At 44.5% G+C, this 16,898-nt stretch overlaps 1 pseudogene; it reads left to right on the forward strand.

Annotated features, from left to right (window-relative positions):
• Positions 1-197: 197 nt before the first annotated feature.
• LOC125151677 (ubiquitin-conjugating enzyme E2 variant 1-like) lies at positions 198-16,125 on the forward strand (annotated as a pseudogene).
• The last annotated feature ends 773 nt before the right edge of the window (positions 16,126-16,898 follow it).

Below are 16,898 nucleotides of genomic sequence, written 5' to 3' on the forward strand. Positions count from 1 at the left end.
AAATCCAAATTTCCTCAGGTGTTTAAGTATGTCTTTAGTTGTACCCCACACAGAGACTCACCTAACCAGTCATCTGTGTCCCCAGCATACAGCCGAGTTGAGCAGTTTGGTGTCTGTCCTCAAGTAGCTCATCATCCAGTTAAAGAGCAAACATGTAAATACCATATGAGAAACACTATAATAAAGGAGCTTATAAGAAACAGTGGTGACATGAGGGATGTACCAGCTACAACTGGTGGGAATAGCAGAGGGAAGTGTGCCTTGGGCAGACCCTTGAGTTGTATTCACCAGGATGCCAAGGTAAAGTTCAAATCTCCCAGCTCAGACACACAGCTCCATTGCAAGCCGATATCCATATAGGTAGCCACAGGCTTTAAAGGTCTCATTGTTGGGGCGCCTGGGTGGCTCAGTCGGTTGAGCATCCGACTTCGGCTCAGGTCACGATCTCGCGGTCCGTGAGTTCGAGCCCCACGTCGGGCTCTGTGCTGACGGCTCAGAGCCTGGAGCCTGTTTCACATTCTGTGTCTCCCTCTCTCTCTGCCCCTCCCCCGTTCATGCTCTGTCTCTCTCTGTCTCAAAAAAATAAATAAACGTTAAAAAAAAAATTAAAAAAATAAATAAAGGTCTCATTGTTGATTGGGAGGTGTCCCCCATTTCACCATTGTTCGACTCTCTAGCCATGCAGGAGACAGTTTTTCTGATGCCTCTTCTGCCTCCAGGCCTCCCAGCCCCAAGCCACGCACGCACAGTCAAATCAGAGAGGGTGTGTTCCTTTGCTGGAGAATCCAGGAATTCAAATTACATCACTCACTGCCTGTCACCCCTCTGCTTCCTGTTATACCTAGAGTTAAATCCAGATTCCTTACCATGGGCCCACAGGCCTAGCACAGTCAATGCATACCTCCCTCTCTGCTTCAACCCCCTCCACATCCCCTTCACTCCCTTGAATCCTGCCATGACAACCTTCCTTCCATCTCACGGACACACCAAGCTCATTCTCTTTTCAGGGCATGTGCTATTCCTTATGTTTGGACTGCACTTCCCTTTTTTCTCATCTACAGGCTTCAACTCAGCAGTCTCTCCCTCAGACCTTCTCTGACCACCCTGTCATACTGCACTGCGATGTTCTCTTATTGCCTTCAGATCACTTATGCATACCTGTATTTATTCAATTCATTAATCGGTCTACCCACTCCCCCCCCGCCCCCATACATAGGAAGACCAGGGAGGTCAGAGATCTTAATCAAGACTGCTCGAACCTACCGGGCCGCCTGGGTGGCGCAGTCGGTTTCAGCCGGGTCACGATCTCGCGGTCCGTGAGTTCGAGCCCCGCGTCAGGCTCTGGGCTGATGGCTCAGAGCCTGGAGCCTGCTTCCGATTCTGTGTCTCCCTCTCTCTCTGCCCCTCCCCCGTTCATGCTCTGTCTCTCTCTGTCCCCCCTCCCCAAAAATAAATAAATAAATAAACGTTGAAAAAAAAAAAAAAAAAGACTGCTCGAAGCAGTGCCCAGCACAGAGGTGCTCAATGAGTATCTGTTGGTTGTCAACACACTCCCTTCCCAGGCTTCCCAACAGGAGCTGTTCCTTCAGCAAATGGGTCAATGTCCGGGCTCCATAGAGGGTGCTGTAGCACAGGAGAATGTGGGATTCTCTATGCTTGGATGAGGCCTCCAATACACAGATTTCTCCCTCAGACACCAGAGGACATCATCAGGGGCCGGTGGCCCTTTAGGTGCAGAGTCGGTCCCTTCAAGGAGACACTATTGGCTCTTTGGGAAGCCCTGCCCTGTTTAACCCAACTCCTGGTTACATCTTAGAACAAAAAGAAAAGTGAAGAAATAAGATGGATAGTTAGGGCATGGTGGAGGAAAGAAGGGGTTAAAACACTCTTGAGGAGGAAGAAATTTTCCTCCAAGGTTCTTCTAGCTGGACTGAGAATTGAATTTACGTGAGACAGATTAGCAGGAAAAAAATCAAATTTAGTTTTGTACGTATGGGGAATCTGCACAGACATGAATTTCCAAAGACTGCCAGGCAAAATGAGGTGTGTCTGTCATCCTGAGCTCAGGAGGGGGGCGGGAGTCTGGGGGTGCAAAGGAGAGGAAGGCCATTAGCAGGAAGTGAGAGAAGTTTGGAAAACATGGGTTGCCCTGATAAGTAGATAAGTCTCTCAGATAATAAGAAATCTCTGTTAATAGCTCTCTCCCTGGTACTGGCCCTCTATCTAAATTCTTTTTAGGCATATGGTGGGGGTAGGGGATAGGTCAGTTTCTTCTTGAGTCTTTTGGGTCTTGATTATTTTCAGCTCAAAATAATTTACATGCCAATGTGGCCCGTCTCGGGGGTGGCCTGCCCTTGGCCCACAGCACTCTGTCCACAGGATTGGGGACATAAAAAAGAAAAAAAAACCTTGGTTAGTGATCAAATGAATTAATGTGGAGTAGAGAAGTAGGAGTCAGTAAGAGTCTGAGGAATATAAAAAGGCTGATCATTAAGGGGACTAGAGGGGGTTCAGGCCCCAGAATGCTTCCAAGAAACCTCAAACATAAGAAGCAAGAAGGTTTGGGGCACCTGGGTGGCTCAGTCGGTTGAGCGTCTGACTTCGGCTCAGGTCATGATCTCACGGTCTGTGAGTTCAAGCCCCGCTTCGGGCTCTGTGCTGAGGGCTCAGAGCCTGGAGCCTGCTTCGGATTCTGTTATCTCCCTCTCTCTCTGACCCTCCCCCATTCATGCTCTGTCTCTCTCTGTCTCAAAAATAAATAAACATTAAAATAAATTTTAAAAAAAGAGAAAGAAACAAGAAGGTTAGGGGCACCCGGGTGGCTCAGTCATTTAAGCATCTGACTCTTGAGTTCGGCTCAAGTCATGATCCCAGGGTCCTGGGGTGGAGCCCCACGTCGGGCTCTACACTGGCAGCAAGGAGCCTGCTTGGGATTCTTTCTCTCTCTCTCTCTCTCTCTCTCTCTCTCTCTCTCTCTCTTCCCCTCCCCTGTTTGTGTGCACTCTCTCTTTCACTCAAAATAGTGAAAAGTTTCACTTAAAAAAAAGTAAAGAAGGAGGTGATTCCAGAAGAAAAGGGAACTGACCTTTTTTAAAAATAATAAAACCAAACTTTATTATTACATGTCTATTGAAGTGAGGACTGAAAACAGGAGTGGTTATTGCCTAGTAAATCATACTCATCAACCCCTAAACAAGCTATAACAAGGGAAAAAAAACCTATTAATTTGCCCAAATGGAGAAACATACCATGTTTACGATTTAAAGTACTCAATGTTGCTAAGGTGACAGTTCTTCCCAAATTTATGTATAGATCCAATGCAATCACTATTACAATCCCAGCAGGCTTGTAAAAATTAGGAATCAAGGGGGCACCGGGGTGGCTCAGTTTGTTGAGCATCCGACTTCGACTCAGGTCATGATCTTGTGGTTCATGAGTTTGAGCCTGGCGTCGGGCTCACTGCTGTTAGCTCAGAGCCCATTTCAGATCCTCTGTTCCCCTCTTTTGCTGCCCCTCTCCCACTCACACTCTCTCTCAAAAAAATAAAAATAAAATAAAAGTAAAAATTAGGAATCGGTAAGCTGATCCTAAACTGTGTATGGAAACAGAAAGGACCTAGAGTAGCCAAAGCTATTCTTTGGGAAAAAAACTGAACAAATTTGGAGTACTTCCCTGATTTCAAGCTTACTATAAAGACACAGTAATCAGGACCCTGTTGTTGGTATAAGGATAGACCTATAGATTAACATAACAGAATGGAGCCCAGAAATAGGTCTTCCCATTTACTTACAACTGATTTTCACCAAAAGCACCAAGGAAATTCAGTGGAGACAGGATAGTCTTAAGTGAATGGTGTTGGAACCATCAGATATATCCATATGCAAACAAACTAACTGACTTCAGCTTTTGCCTCGCACCAAAATTAACTCAAAGACAGATCACAAACATAAAAGTAATTAAAAACTATAGATCTTCCAAAAGAAAACAAAAACATTTTAAAGGCTAGGTAAAAATGCCTTAATTGTAACACCGCAAATGTGATCAACAAAAGATTGATGAATCAGAATTAATCAAATCAATCTGCCCCTCCAAATATGGGTGACATATTTGCAAATAGGACTCTAAAATCATGAGGTGCTTAAATACTATTCTTCCTTAGGGATGGGGACAACTTGGATAGATAAACACTAGCCAAATATTTCTAACACATTAGACAGCCCTAGAGTTACAGGTAACAATTTAGAGATGTTACCTGGGTTTTTTCAAAGGCTTCTTGATCATTTGTCTGGTCCTGCTTCTTGCATTCATTTAACAAATTTATTAAGTGCTTACTATGTTCCAGGCACAGATTGAGGGTAAAAGTGAACAAAGAGTTCCTGGTTCATAGAGCTTACTTTCTTGGAAGGAGGCAGACAAAAAGCAACAACAAAACAATCTTTAATATGTTAGGTAGTGATGAGTACTGTGGGGAAAAATAAGGCAAGTGTTAGAGAGATATGCTGTAGGTATTTTAGATAATGTTATGGCCTCTCTGAAAGGCGATCACTGGTGCAGACACCTGTTGCAAGTGAAGGAGCCCATCATGCAAATAATGGGCGGGGGGTGGCAGAGTCCAGCAAAAAGCATGGTGGGAGAGTGCTTGGCAGGTTGAAGGAAGGCGAAGGGAGGTGTGATTGGAGCCCAGCAAATGAAGAAACAGTGGAAGATGAGCTGGGAGTGGGGGAAGTGCAGATCAAGTGTGGATTGGTTTATAGGCAACGGTGAAGAGTTTGGATTTCATTCTAATTTTGATGGGAAGCCCCACGGTCAGTCTTGTTCACTGTTGCATCCCCAGGGCTGTGAACACCACCCTAGCACATGGATCCTAGTTTTTTTCCAAATCGATCTATAGCTCTGTAGCATCTCCTATCAAAACAGTGACAGGATTGTATGGGGGAATTGAAAAGCAAACCTAAAATTTATGAGGAACGGCAAAAGGCCAAGAACTGTCAAGACACTCCAGAAGCACCAAGATATCATGCCTTTATTGCATTATAAAGTTATAATAGTTTAGACAAGGAGATTGGCCCTGGATTAATGAGACAGATGAGGGAGCTCAGAGAAAGAGCCATGCATATATAAAAACCTAATATACACAGGGGCGTCTGGGTGGCTTAATTGGTTAAGCGCTGGACTTCGACTCAGGTCCTGATCTCACAGTTCATGAGTTCAGGCTCCACATTGGGCTTTGTGGAGCCTGCTTCAGATTCTGTGTCTCCCCCTCTCTCTGACCCTCTCCAGCTCATACTCTGTCGCTATCTCTCTCAAATATAAATAAACGTCATTTAAAAAACATTACCAAAAAAAAAAATCTAATATACACAGAATGGGGAAAGGAGGAACCCTGTTGCTGGGGCAACTGTAAAAAATGAAAATAGGTCCCTACTCTACATCACACCCAAAACTAAATTCTGGGTGGACTCAGGCCTTAAATGTGAAAGGCAAACTTTATATTTTATAGACAGAAACGTAGGCAAATATCTTTATGATCAAGATAAAGAGGTTTGATAGCTCTTTCCTGAATTCAACCACATTAAAATTAGGGACTTCTGGGGCATCTGGGTGGCTCAGTCAGTTAAGCACCCAGCTCCTGATTTCGGCTCAGATCATGATCTCAGGTTCTTGAGATCGAGCCCCACATCGGCCTCTGTGTTGACAGTGTGGAGCCTGCTTGGGATTCTCTCTCCTTCTCTCTCTGCCCCCCCCCCCCAACTCTCTCTCTCTGTAAATAAATAAATAAACTTTAAAAAAATTAGGGACTTTTATTCATCAACTTCATTCATCAACATACCCAATAAAGACAGGAAAAACAACAACAACAACAAAAAAACCAAACAACTCACCAGCCATAAATTTGGAGGAGACACGGACAACACATATTTCACAAGAGTCAATAACTAGAATGGGGCTGTTCAAAAGAGCCTTCTGCCGTGATGGCAATATTCTATATTTGCACAATAGCTCCGAGCCACACGTAGCTATTGAACACTAGAAAATATGGCTAGTGAGACTGAGGAACTGAATTTTAAGTGGTATTTAGTTTTAATTAGCAATGGATAGCACAGATTTATTTATTTTATTTTATTTTTTAATTTTTATTTTTTCAACGTTTATTTATTTTTGGGACAGAGAGAGACAGAGCATGAACAGGGGAGGGGCAGAGAGAGAGGGAGACACAGAATCGGAAACAGGCTCCAGGCTCTGAGCCATCAGCCCAGAGCCCAACGCGGGGCTCGAACTCCCGGACCGCGAGATCGTGACCTGGCTGCGTCGAACTCACGGACCGCGAGATCGTGACCTGGCTGAAGTCGGACGCTTAACCGACTGCGCCACCCAGGCGCCCCAGCACAGATTTAGATATAAAGAACATAAAAGAGGAAACAGAATGGAATAAACGTAAAAAGTCAATCAGATTGGTAATCAGGAATACACAAATTAAAACCATGATTAAAAACCAAATTAAAATCATTTCATAGCCTCTGAATGCACAGAAATTAAAAAGTCAGATAATATCAATTGTTGCCTAGGATGTAGGACAACAGGAACTCTCACCCACTGCAGTGAGGATATAAATTGTTACAACTCTTTGGAAAACAAACCCCCCAAACCCTTACACCCCAGCAAAGGCAGATGAGATAATCTATCTAGTAAGACTCCTGTCTTTCTCCCTAAGGGAAGGTGAACCTGCCTGAAATAATCCTTTCTTTGCCTTTCTTTTGTGCAGCCCCTGGGGGCTCCCCTCTACTTGCTAGATGGAATGCTGCCAGATTCATGAATCGATTAATAAAGCCAATTAGATCTTTAAAATTTAGTGGGTTGAATTTTTGTTATTTAACACTTCAATTATTATAGAAGAAACATTGTCTTAAACCTGGTATGTGGTGTGATGTTAATTCACAGCCCCCTCTGGGAAGCCAGTAGCATTGCTCATAAAACAGTTAAGCAATTTTATGATAGATTATAATGAAATTAAGATATCTTGTGAGAAACTAGATAGCCATCTACTAAAGTTGACTGTCCACTATCAGTCAAGAGTCTAAAGATCAATTAATTAATTTATTTATAAGTAGGCTCAATGTCCAACGTGGATCTCAAACTCACAACGCTGAGATCAAGAGTCACATACTCTTGTGACTAAGCCAGCCAGGCGCCCCAAAGAGTCTACAGATTTTTTTTTTAATTCTTTAAAGTTTATTAAGTAATCTCTACACCCAACGTGGGGCTCAAACTCACAACCTCAAAAGTTGCACAGTCCTCTGAGCCAGCCAGGTGCCCCAAAGAGTCTACATATCTTTAATGAGACATTTCTTTTGTACACAACCTAACAACAATTACTATGATGTGATTTATCATAAGAAATCGGTCTTAGTCTCCATTCCTATCACAGGGCTCCTAAAACCCTTGGAATTTTATAGTGGTTAGAATGAAAAAGATTCTTTTGGTATTCATAACAAGTCCCTTTCAACCACTCCAGAGTTTATCTTAATGAGGTGACTTTTGGAAAACCCCTAAATTGGGGGGCTGATTGCCATGGAAACCAACCAGTTGGAAGGTTGGAAATTTTAGCCCTACTTCCCCATCCCTGGAAAGGGGAGAGGGACTGGAGGTTGAATTAATCATCAGTGGCTAATGATTTCATTGATCACACCTGTGCAATGGCTCCTCTATAAAAATCCCTAAGGCAACAGGGTTTTGGAGAGCTTCCGGTTGGTGAACACCCAGAGTTGGGAGAGCAGCGCGCCCAGAGGGAGTAAGGTAGCCCTGCACCCTTTACCCTCTACATACCTTGCCCAAAGCGTCTCTTCCATTTGGCTGTTTCTGAGTTAGAGCCTTTGTAATAGACTGGTAATCTAGTAAGTAAACTGAGTTCTGTGAGCCCATCTAAGAAATTAATCAAACCCCAGGAGCCGGAAGTGAGAACTTCTGATTTATAGCTAGTGGATCAGAAGTACAGGTGACAACCTGGATGTGCGGTTGGCAGCTGACCTGGGGGTGGGGAGGGGACAGTCTTGTAGACTGAGCCCTTAACTTGTGGGATAACTCCAGGTGGATGGGACCAGAATTGAGTTAAATTATAGGACAACCAGCTGGTGTCAGAGAATTGCTTGGTATGGGGAAAGATTCCCACATCTGATGTCACAAGTACTGAACTATTAGGGCGCCTGGGTGGTTCAGTCGGTTAAACGTCTGACTCCTCATTTTGACTCAGGTTATGATCTCAGGGTTCATGAGACTGACAATGCAGAGCCTGCTTGGGATTCTCTCTCTCTCTCTCTCTCTCCCTCTCTCTCTCTCTCTCTCTCAAAAATAAATAGGGGCACCCGGGTGGTTCAGTCGGTTGAGCGTCCTACTTCAGGTCAGGTCATGATCTCATGGTTTGCGGGTTCAAGCCCTGTGTTGGGCTCTGTGCTGACAGCTCAGAGCCTGGAACCTGCTTCGGATTCTGTGTCTCCCTCTCTCTGCCCCTCACCTGCTCACACACTCACTCTCTCTCTCTCTCAAAAGTAAATGTTTTTTTTATTTAAAAAAATAACTAAAAAAAAAGGTATTAAGTATTGAGAGTAGAGTAGAAACAGAAAAACAATTTTCCTTTGAATTACCTATGGGGTGCCTCAGTCAGTTAAGCATCCGACTTCAGCTCAGGTCATGATCTCACAGTTTATGGGTTCAAGCCCTACATTGGGCTCTGTGCTGACAGCTCAGAGCCTGGAGCCTGCTTCAGATTCTGTGTCCCCCTCTCTCTCTGCCCCTCCGCACTCACGCTCTGTTCCTCTCTCTCAAAAATAAACGTTAAAAATAAAAAAAAATAAAAAATTAAATTACCTAGTAATTTTTCTCCCTTTAAGTGTTTCTACCAAGAGAGAAATCTTTGATGTGGTCTGTGAGAAGCCTTTGCTATTACAGCGAAACTATAATAAAAGTTTGGCATGTGCTCATAACTAAATTGTCTTAAGGGGCACCTGGGTGGCTCAGTTGGTCGAGTGTCCGACTTCAGCTCAGGTCATGATCTCATGGTTCGTTTGTTCGAGCCCCTCATCAGGCTCACCACTGTCTGTACTGTGCAGACCCCGCTTCAGTGCCCGCTTGGGATCCTCTGTCCCCATTTCTCTCTTCCTCTTCCCTATGCATATGCACACACTCTTTCTCTCAAAAAATAAACATTAAAAAATGTTTTTAAATGTTTATTTATTTTTGAGAGAGAGAGACAGAGTGCAAGCAGGGGAGGGGCAGAGAGAGAGGAGACACAGACTCCGAAGCAGGCTCAAGGCTCCGAGCTGTCAGCACAGAGCCCGACGAGGGGCTTGAACCAATGAACCGTGAGATCATGACTTGAGCACAAGTTGGATGCTTAACCAGCTGAGCCACCCAGGCGCCTCCAAAAATAAACATTTTTTTAAAGAATAAAACAAATTGTCTGAAAAGATTTGTAAACACTTTATATCCTAGAAAAAGTCTTTGCACACATGCATGAGGAGATAGGAACAAGAATGTTTATATCAGCATTGTTTATAGTAGCAAAAACTAGGCACGTATATCTAGCAAGAATGGGACGGACATTGTGGAATGTTCGTACAATGGAATACTATACAACAGTGAACACATCAGTTCCAACTATACCCATCAACATGGGCGAGTCACAGAAGAATCATCTCAGAAGGGTGCGTACAGTGTCATTTCATTTCTGTAGAGTTCAAAACCAGACAAGACTAAACATCATATTATTTAGATATACATACATGTGTGATAAAGATTAGCACAAAAGTTGGGATGGGAGTTCTCTCTTAGGGGGCCAGGAAGGAGTTGTAAGGGAACTGCAGAGAAATTGATAAAACTTCCTTCCTTAACTTTGTCGGACATTCTTTTTATTCTTGTTTGGACACTACGTGTACATTATGTACATTCATTAGTATAACAACAAAGAGTTAAAAAAAAAAAATCGGTCTTGTGGCTCCTGGGTGGCTCAGTCGGTTAAGTGTCCGACTCTTGATCTTGGCTCCGGTCAGGATTTCGAGGTTTGTGAGTTCGAGCCCCACATCGGGCTCTGCACCATCAGTGCTTGGGATTCTGTCTCTCCTCCTCTCTGCCCCTCCCCAGCTTGTGCTGTCTCTCAAAATAAATAAATAAACATAAAAGTTTGGTTTTAAAAATCGCTCTGAGATACAATGAGTTACAGTTCTGCTGGGACTCCAGGGAGTGCGGTGGACGTGGGAAGAAGTTTAGGGCAACCGAGGTCTTTGCCCTTCCCTTTGGCGTGAGCTCTACCTGCTAGTTGTGTGCCGCTTGCACTCGCACTCAGGTTCTTCATCAGAAAAACATGGACGGTGGTAGTGCCTGCACTGTGGTGAGGATCATTAGACAAAATATGCAAAGCACTCCAGTGTAGCTGGCGTGCAGGCGTTCAAGGGCGCCTGGCTCCGGGGACCCCAAACAGATCAGGTGCGGCCACTCACTGCTGACGAAATCCAAAGACAGAGAGACAAGTGGAGGTGAAACAAGAAAGGGATTTAATTCAGTGAGGCCCCCACCGGGAAAACAGCTTCTCAAAGATTGTCTTCAAAGTGCTGAAAATACTTCCAGGTTTATATAGGAAAACGTGGGGCGTAGGTGGGGGGTGAAGGTCAAATCACTGCTCATTGCCTTGGAGTCAATCATGGGGGGAGGATCTTGATCTTGCTGGCTCAGGAAAGTCCTTGCGGCTTGAGGGGGTAGTTTTCCTTTCCCCATGGGGGGGGGGGGGAGGGATGCTTTGCCCTCAGGGTCTTGCTCCTGAGCCTAGAGACAGGCTAGAAAGAAACACCCAACTAGCAAGTTTGAGGTCAAAATGGAGTCCTCCTTCATCAGCACAGTCCCTGGTACTCAGTAACCACTCAGGACCACCACAGGGCGGCTCAGGAAGACGGGATTTTTTTTCTAACTCACGGAGAAGCATCAGTCAACTCGCCAAGTCCTTTGCCTGCCAGCTTGTATCTGCCCAGAAGAGACTTCTTTTTCTAGTTGGCACAAAAGTTAGTACCCCTGCAAATGCCCAGGAAACAGAATTTACCACTGGCACGTTGGTTGGTAGGAGGGATGTGGGTGCTGAGATAAATAGCAGGGAGGGGCATCTAGCTGGCTTAGTTGGTGGAGGATGCCATTTTTGATCCCGGGGTTGTGAGTTCGGGTCCCACTTTGGTTGTATATATACATCTATCTATCTATCTATCTATTAGCAGGAAAAGAAACCTGTCACATGAGCTGAGAAATTTGGGTGCTTCTCCCAGGGTTGAGAGAGGACAATATGGCCAGTCCACCCTAATCTCTGTCAAATGCTTTTTCTACCTGCGAGTAGCTGGAGTTTCTGGAGGTCTCTCAAGCCTGAGGGTACAAAATGGCGCCCCTAAGAGCCTTCATTCTTTGCAGGCTTTCTCTTACCTGGTCCGAACCACACGGGGACTCCTGCCCCCTGGTGGCCAGTGTGGATTCCGCACACTCCCAGGAGCTAAATGCTACCTGATGCTGCGGGCTGAGGAGCAGTACCAGGTACCAGGTAAGGTCAACCACAGACAAATCCTATCTGGAAAGCCCGTTTGCATGGGAAGGCACCCTTAGTTCCTGTCTTACGCGTGTCTACTTGTAGTAAATCTGTCCCAAATCATGGGAACTGACGCTTGAGGAAAAAAAAGCAAATCAAACGCACTATACTATTTTCAGATTCCGTTTTCTTAAAATCCTGTACGAATCTGCCAGGGTTCTTTGTGTTTTCCCTTCAGAGCTGAGTGTTCCGTCTGTTGTCCTTCTGCGGGCACATCACATACCGGATCTGTTTCTCCACATCCTGAGTCGCCAGAGACTTCATCATGTTTGTTTTAGAGGGCCGAAGCTAGAAGCGAAAATGCCCACTTAAAACGACTTTTTAAGGGGGTCCTGGGTGGCTCAGTCAGTTGAGCATCTGACTTCTGTTCAGGTCGTGATCTCAAGGTTCGTGAGTTCGAGGTGATCTCAAGGTTGGTGAGTTCGAGCCCAGCGTGGAGCCAGCTTCGGATCCTCTTTCTCCCTCTCTCTGCCCCTCCCTACTCACACTCTCCGTCTTTCTCCAAAACGAATAAACATTTAAAACTTAATAATTAATTAAAAAATAAAATCATGGTGAAATATAAAGAGCTTATCATTTTAGCCATTTTTACCGTTCCATGGCATTAAGTACATTCCCACTGTTGTGAAACCATCACCACCACCCATCTCCACAACTTTTTTCATCTTCCCCAACTGAAACTCTGTCCCCACTAAACTCGTTTCCTAGTGGCCACCATTCTGCTTTCTGACTCTATGAATCTGACCAGCCGAGGCCCGCACACGCCCACTTTTGATTCTTACGGATGTGCTTTTGTATTGTGAATCTGCTGTCATATTATATACCCACGACGTGAAAATTAGGAGTCCCTCACTTCGTATCTTTGCTTGTGCTTTAAAAATCTTGTGGCGCCTGGGTGGCTCAGTCGGTTAAGCATCCGACTTCAGCTCAGGTCATGATCTCGCGGTCCGTGAGTTCGAGCCCCGCGTCGGGCTCTGTGCTGACAGCTTGGAGCCTGGAGCCTGCTTCCGATTCTGTGTCTCCCTCTATCTCTGCCTTTCCCCCACTCACACTCTGTCTCTGTCTCTCAAAAATGAATAAGCGTTAAAGAAAATAAAAATCTATGGGGCGCCTGGGTGGCTCAGTCGGTTAAGCGTCCGACTTCGGCTCAGGTCACGATCTCGCGGTCCGGGAGTTCGAGCCCTGAGTCGGGCTCTGGGCTGATGGCTCAGAGCCTGGAGCCTGTTTCCGATTCTGTGTCTCCCTCTCTCTCTGCCTCTCCCCCGTTCATGCTCTGTCTCTCTCTGTCTCAAGGATAAAATAAACGTTAAAAAAAAAATTAAAAAAAATATAAAAAAAAGAAAATAAAAATCTAGTAAGAATTTTTTTATTGTGGTGAAATGTGCATACGATTTAGCATTCTCTTTTTTTTTTTCAAGGTTTACTTTTGAGAAAGAGTGCAAACAGAGAAAGAGCAGAGAGAGTGGGGGACAGAGGGCCCAAAGGGGGCTCTGCACTGACGGCAACAAGCCCGATGCAGGGCTCGAACTCATGAACCATGAGATCATGACCTTGAGCCATAACCAAGAGTCAGATGCTTAACCAACTGAGTCACCCAGGCCCTTCTCTTTTTTCATTTCCAATGTATAAATGTACACTTTGTTTTCTTTTTGTTTTTCTTTATCAGGCTTGATAAACTTTGGTGAGGTGCTTATCTTATTGACACCCAGATAATAATAATAATAACAACAACAACAACAACAACAACAATAATAAAGATACACATGTACACATATTCTGGCAAAATTCCTGAACCTCATGGGTAACAGGAGAACTGTGCAAGTTTTCACACTGAAGGAAGAGGCTATTTTTAAAAAGGAAAGCAAATAAATCTAGCATGAGAATTCTCATTTGCTGCACTGGAAACAAGAAGACGGGGGAAGAATATCTACAAACAGAAAAGAAGCTGCAACCAAGAGCCGAGAATCTTATTCCCAGACAAAATGCCATTCATCTTTTGGGGCAGAAGAAAGATAATAGTGGATGCTCAAGGGCTCGATCTATTGCCCCTGGATGTGGGCTGAGGAAAATCCTTAAAGTTCTCTAATAGGTTGATAATTATATTAGAAAAGAGATCTCAATACTGGGTAGATGAAGAAAGAGTACAGTACTTGTGAATAATTAATTTTGTACTAGATATAGTTACATCTTTTCCTTTTTTCACTACTTTTCTTTTTTTTTTCAATATATGAAATTTATTGTCCAATTGGTTTCCATACAACACCCAGTGCTCATCCCAAAAGGTGCCCTCCTCAATACCCATCACCCACCCTCTCCTCCCTCCCAGCCCCCATCAACCCTCAGTTTGTTCTCAGTTTTTAACAGTCTCTTATGCTTTGGCTCTCTCCCACTCTAACCTCTTTTTTTTTTTTCCTTCCCCTCCCCCATGGGTTCCTGTTAAGTTTCTCAGGATCCACATAAGAGTGAAACCATATGGTATCTGTCTTTCTCTGTATGGCTTATTTCACTTAGCATCACACTCTCCAGTTCCATCCACGTTGCTACAAAAGGCCATATTTCATTCTTTCTCATTTCCACGTTCATTTCCTTCTTAAAAATATTTTTTAAAAGTATCTTTAAAGTTTACTCATTCATTCATTCATTCATTCATTTTTTAAGTAATCTCTACGCCAAACATGGGGCTCAAACTCAGGACCCCGAGATCAAGAGTCATGCTCTTCTGACTGAGCCAGCCAGGTGCCCCTATTTTTCCTTTTTCTTTAAAAAATTATTATTATCATTATCATTATTATTATTATTATTTTAATGGACAATTTATTCATTCAACATGTTGACTGCCAGGCTCAGCAGCAACTTTCGGAGGTGACAAGGCAGTTGTTCAGTGAAGAGTTTTCAAATAGAAGATACTCTTGGGTGCCTGGGTGGCTCAGTCGTTAAGCATCTGAGTTTGGCTTAGGTCATGATCTCACAGTCGGTGAGTTCGAGTCCCACATCGGGTAAGCTTTGGGTAAAGAGAAAGCAGGGTGAAGCCCTGCTTTGGGTAAAAACAGGACCTCTAGGTGAGCCCTGCTTCTCTCTCTCTCTCTCTCTCTCTCTCTCTCTCTCTCTTTCTGCCCCTGGCTAACTTTCACCCTCTCTCTCAAAAAAAAAAAAAAAAAAAAAGTAGATACTCTTAAGGAGTGCCTTGGGTGGCTGGTTGGTTAAGTGTCCAACTCCTGATTTCAGTTCAGATATTGATCGCAGGGTCATGAGTTCAAGTTCCACACCACAGGGAGCCTACTTAAAAAATATGCACATAAGAGGAGTTGAGCCTGAGAATGGATGGGAAAATGAGGAATAAAATTGCAGTTTCTAAACTTTTTTTTGGTAAAGATTTATTTATTTACTTACTTACTTACTTAATTTAAGTAATCTCTACAACCAATGGAGGGCTTGAATTCATGACCCTGACATCGAGGGTCACATGTCCTACCAACTGACCCAGCCAGGCACAAACTTTTTTTTTTTAAATGTGTATTTATTTGATTTTTTTAAATGTTTGTTTATTTTTGTGAGAGAGAGAGAGACAGAGCACGAGCAGGGGAGGAGCAGAGGGAGAGGGAGACACAGAATCTGAAGCAGGCTCCAGGCTCTGTGTGGGACTCGAACTCAAGAGCTATGAGATCATGACCTGAGTTGAAGTTGGACACTTAACCGACTGAGCCACGCAGGCGCCCCTATTTATTTTTAGAGAGAGAGAGTGTGTGCACACGAGCTGCAGAGGAGTAGAGAGAATCTTAAGCAGGATCCACACTGACAGCGAAGACGGTCATCTCGATCTCATGGGGCTCGATCTCATGAACAGTGAGATCATGACCTGAGCCTAAATCAAAAGTCGGGTGCTTAGCCAACTGAGCCACCCAGGCGACCCGGCTCCTCTAAACCTTTGATCTGGGTTAAGAGGTGGGGGTATGAGTAGGTAAAATGTTTTGGATTCTGTGTCTCCCTCTCTCTCTCTGCCCCTCCCCCGCTTGCATTTTCTCTCTCACTCAAAAATAAACAAGTCTTAAAAAAAAAAGGTAGGAGCGACAGCGACGCAAGATGGCAGCCACCACGGGCTCGGGAGTAAAAGTCCCTCGCAATTTTCGACTGTTGGAAGAACTGGAAGAAGGCCAGAAAGGAGTAGGAGATGCCACAGTTAGCTGGGGTCTAGAAGATGATGAAGACATGACACTTACAAGATGGACAGGGATGAGAATTGGGCCTCCAAGAACAATTTATGAAAACCGAATATACAGCCTTAAAATAGAATGTGGCCCTAAATACCCAGAAGCACCCCCTTTGTAAGATTTGTAACAAAAATTAATATGAATGGAGTTAATAGTTCTAATGGACTGGTGGACCCAAGAGCCACATCAATGCTAGCAAAGTGGCAGAATTCATACAGCATCAAAGTCGTCCTGCAAGAGCCCCGGCGCCTAATGATGTCTAAAGAAAACATGAAACTCCCTCAGCCGCCCGAAGGACAGTGTTAACAGCAATTAATCAAAAAGAAAAACCACAGGCCCTCCCCTACCCCCCTCCCATTCGATTTAACCAGTCTTCATTTTCCACAGTAGTAAATTTTCTAGATACGTCTTGTAGACCTCAAAGTACTGGAAAGGAAGCTCCCATTCAAAGGCAATTTATCTTAAGATACTGTAAACGATACTAATTTCTTTTGTCCACTTAAAATATGTAAGTTGTGCTATAACAAATCATCCCGTCAAGTGTAACCACTGTCCACGTAGTTGACCTTCTGGGATCAAGAAAGTATATTTAAATGGGTTCCCATCATAACTGGTGGGGCACATCTAACTCAACTGTGAAAAGACACATCACACAATCACCTTGCTGCTGATTACATGGCCTGGGGTCTCTGCCTTCTCCCCTTCTCCTCCCCCTGCCTCCCTGCCTGCCTCCCTCCCTCCCTCCCTCCCTCCCTGCAACAGCCCTCCAGCTTGGGGTGGCTTGCTAGAGCAGGTGTGAAGGTTTCAGGTCACAGCCTGTGGGACTACTGCTGGGTGTGTGGGGGTGCTCCAGCTGCACCCCTGCTTTTTTTAAGTCTTAAATGATGCCCCCCCACCCCACCCCCCAAGCCATTGTCCCTTCTTCACTTTCCACCACCACCCTTGGCCGAAGCATAGATTGTAACCCCCTCTGCTCCCCTCTGAAATTGGCCTTTGGTGAGGAATTCAGGGCTCTCCCCATATCTTCTCCCCCACCTTAATCGAGGGGTGCTGCTTTTTCCTTCCTCCTCCTCAACTCC

This window comes from Prionailurus viverrinus, chromosome E1 (assembly GCF_022837055.1).
Source record: "Prionailurus viverrinus isolate Anna chromosome E1, UM_Priviv_1.0, whole genome shotgun sequence".
NCBI classification, from domain to species: Eukaryota; Metazoa; Chordata; class Mammalia; order Carnivora; family Felidae; genus Prionailurus; species Prionailurus viverrinus.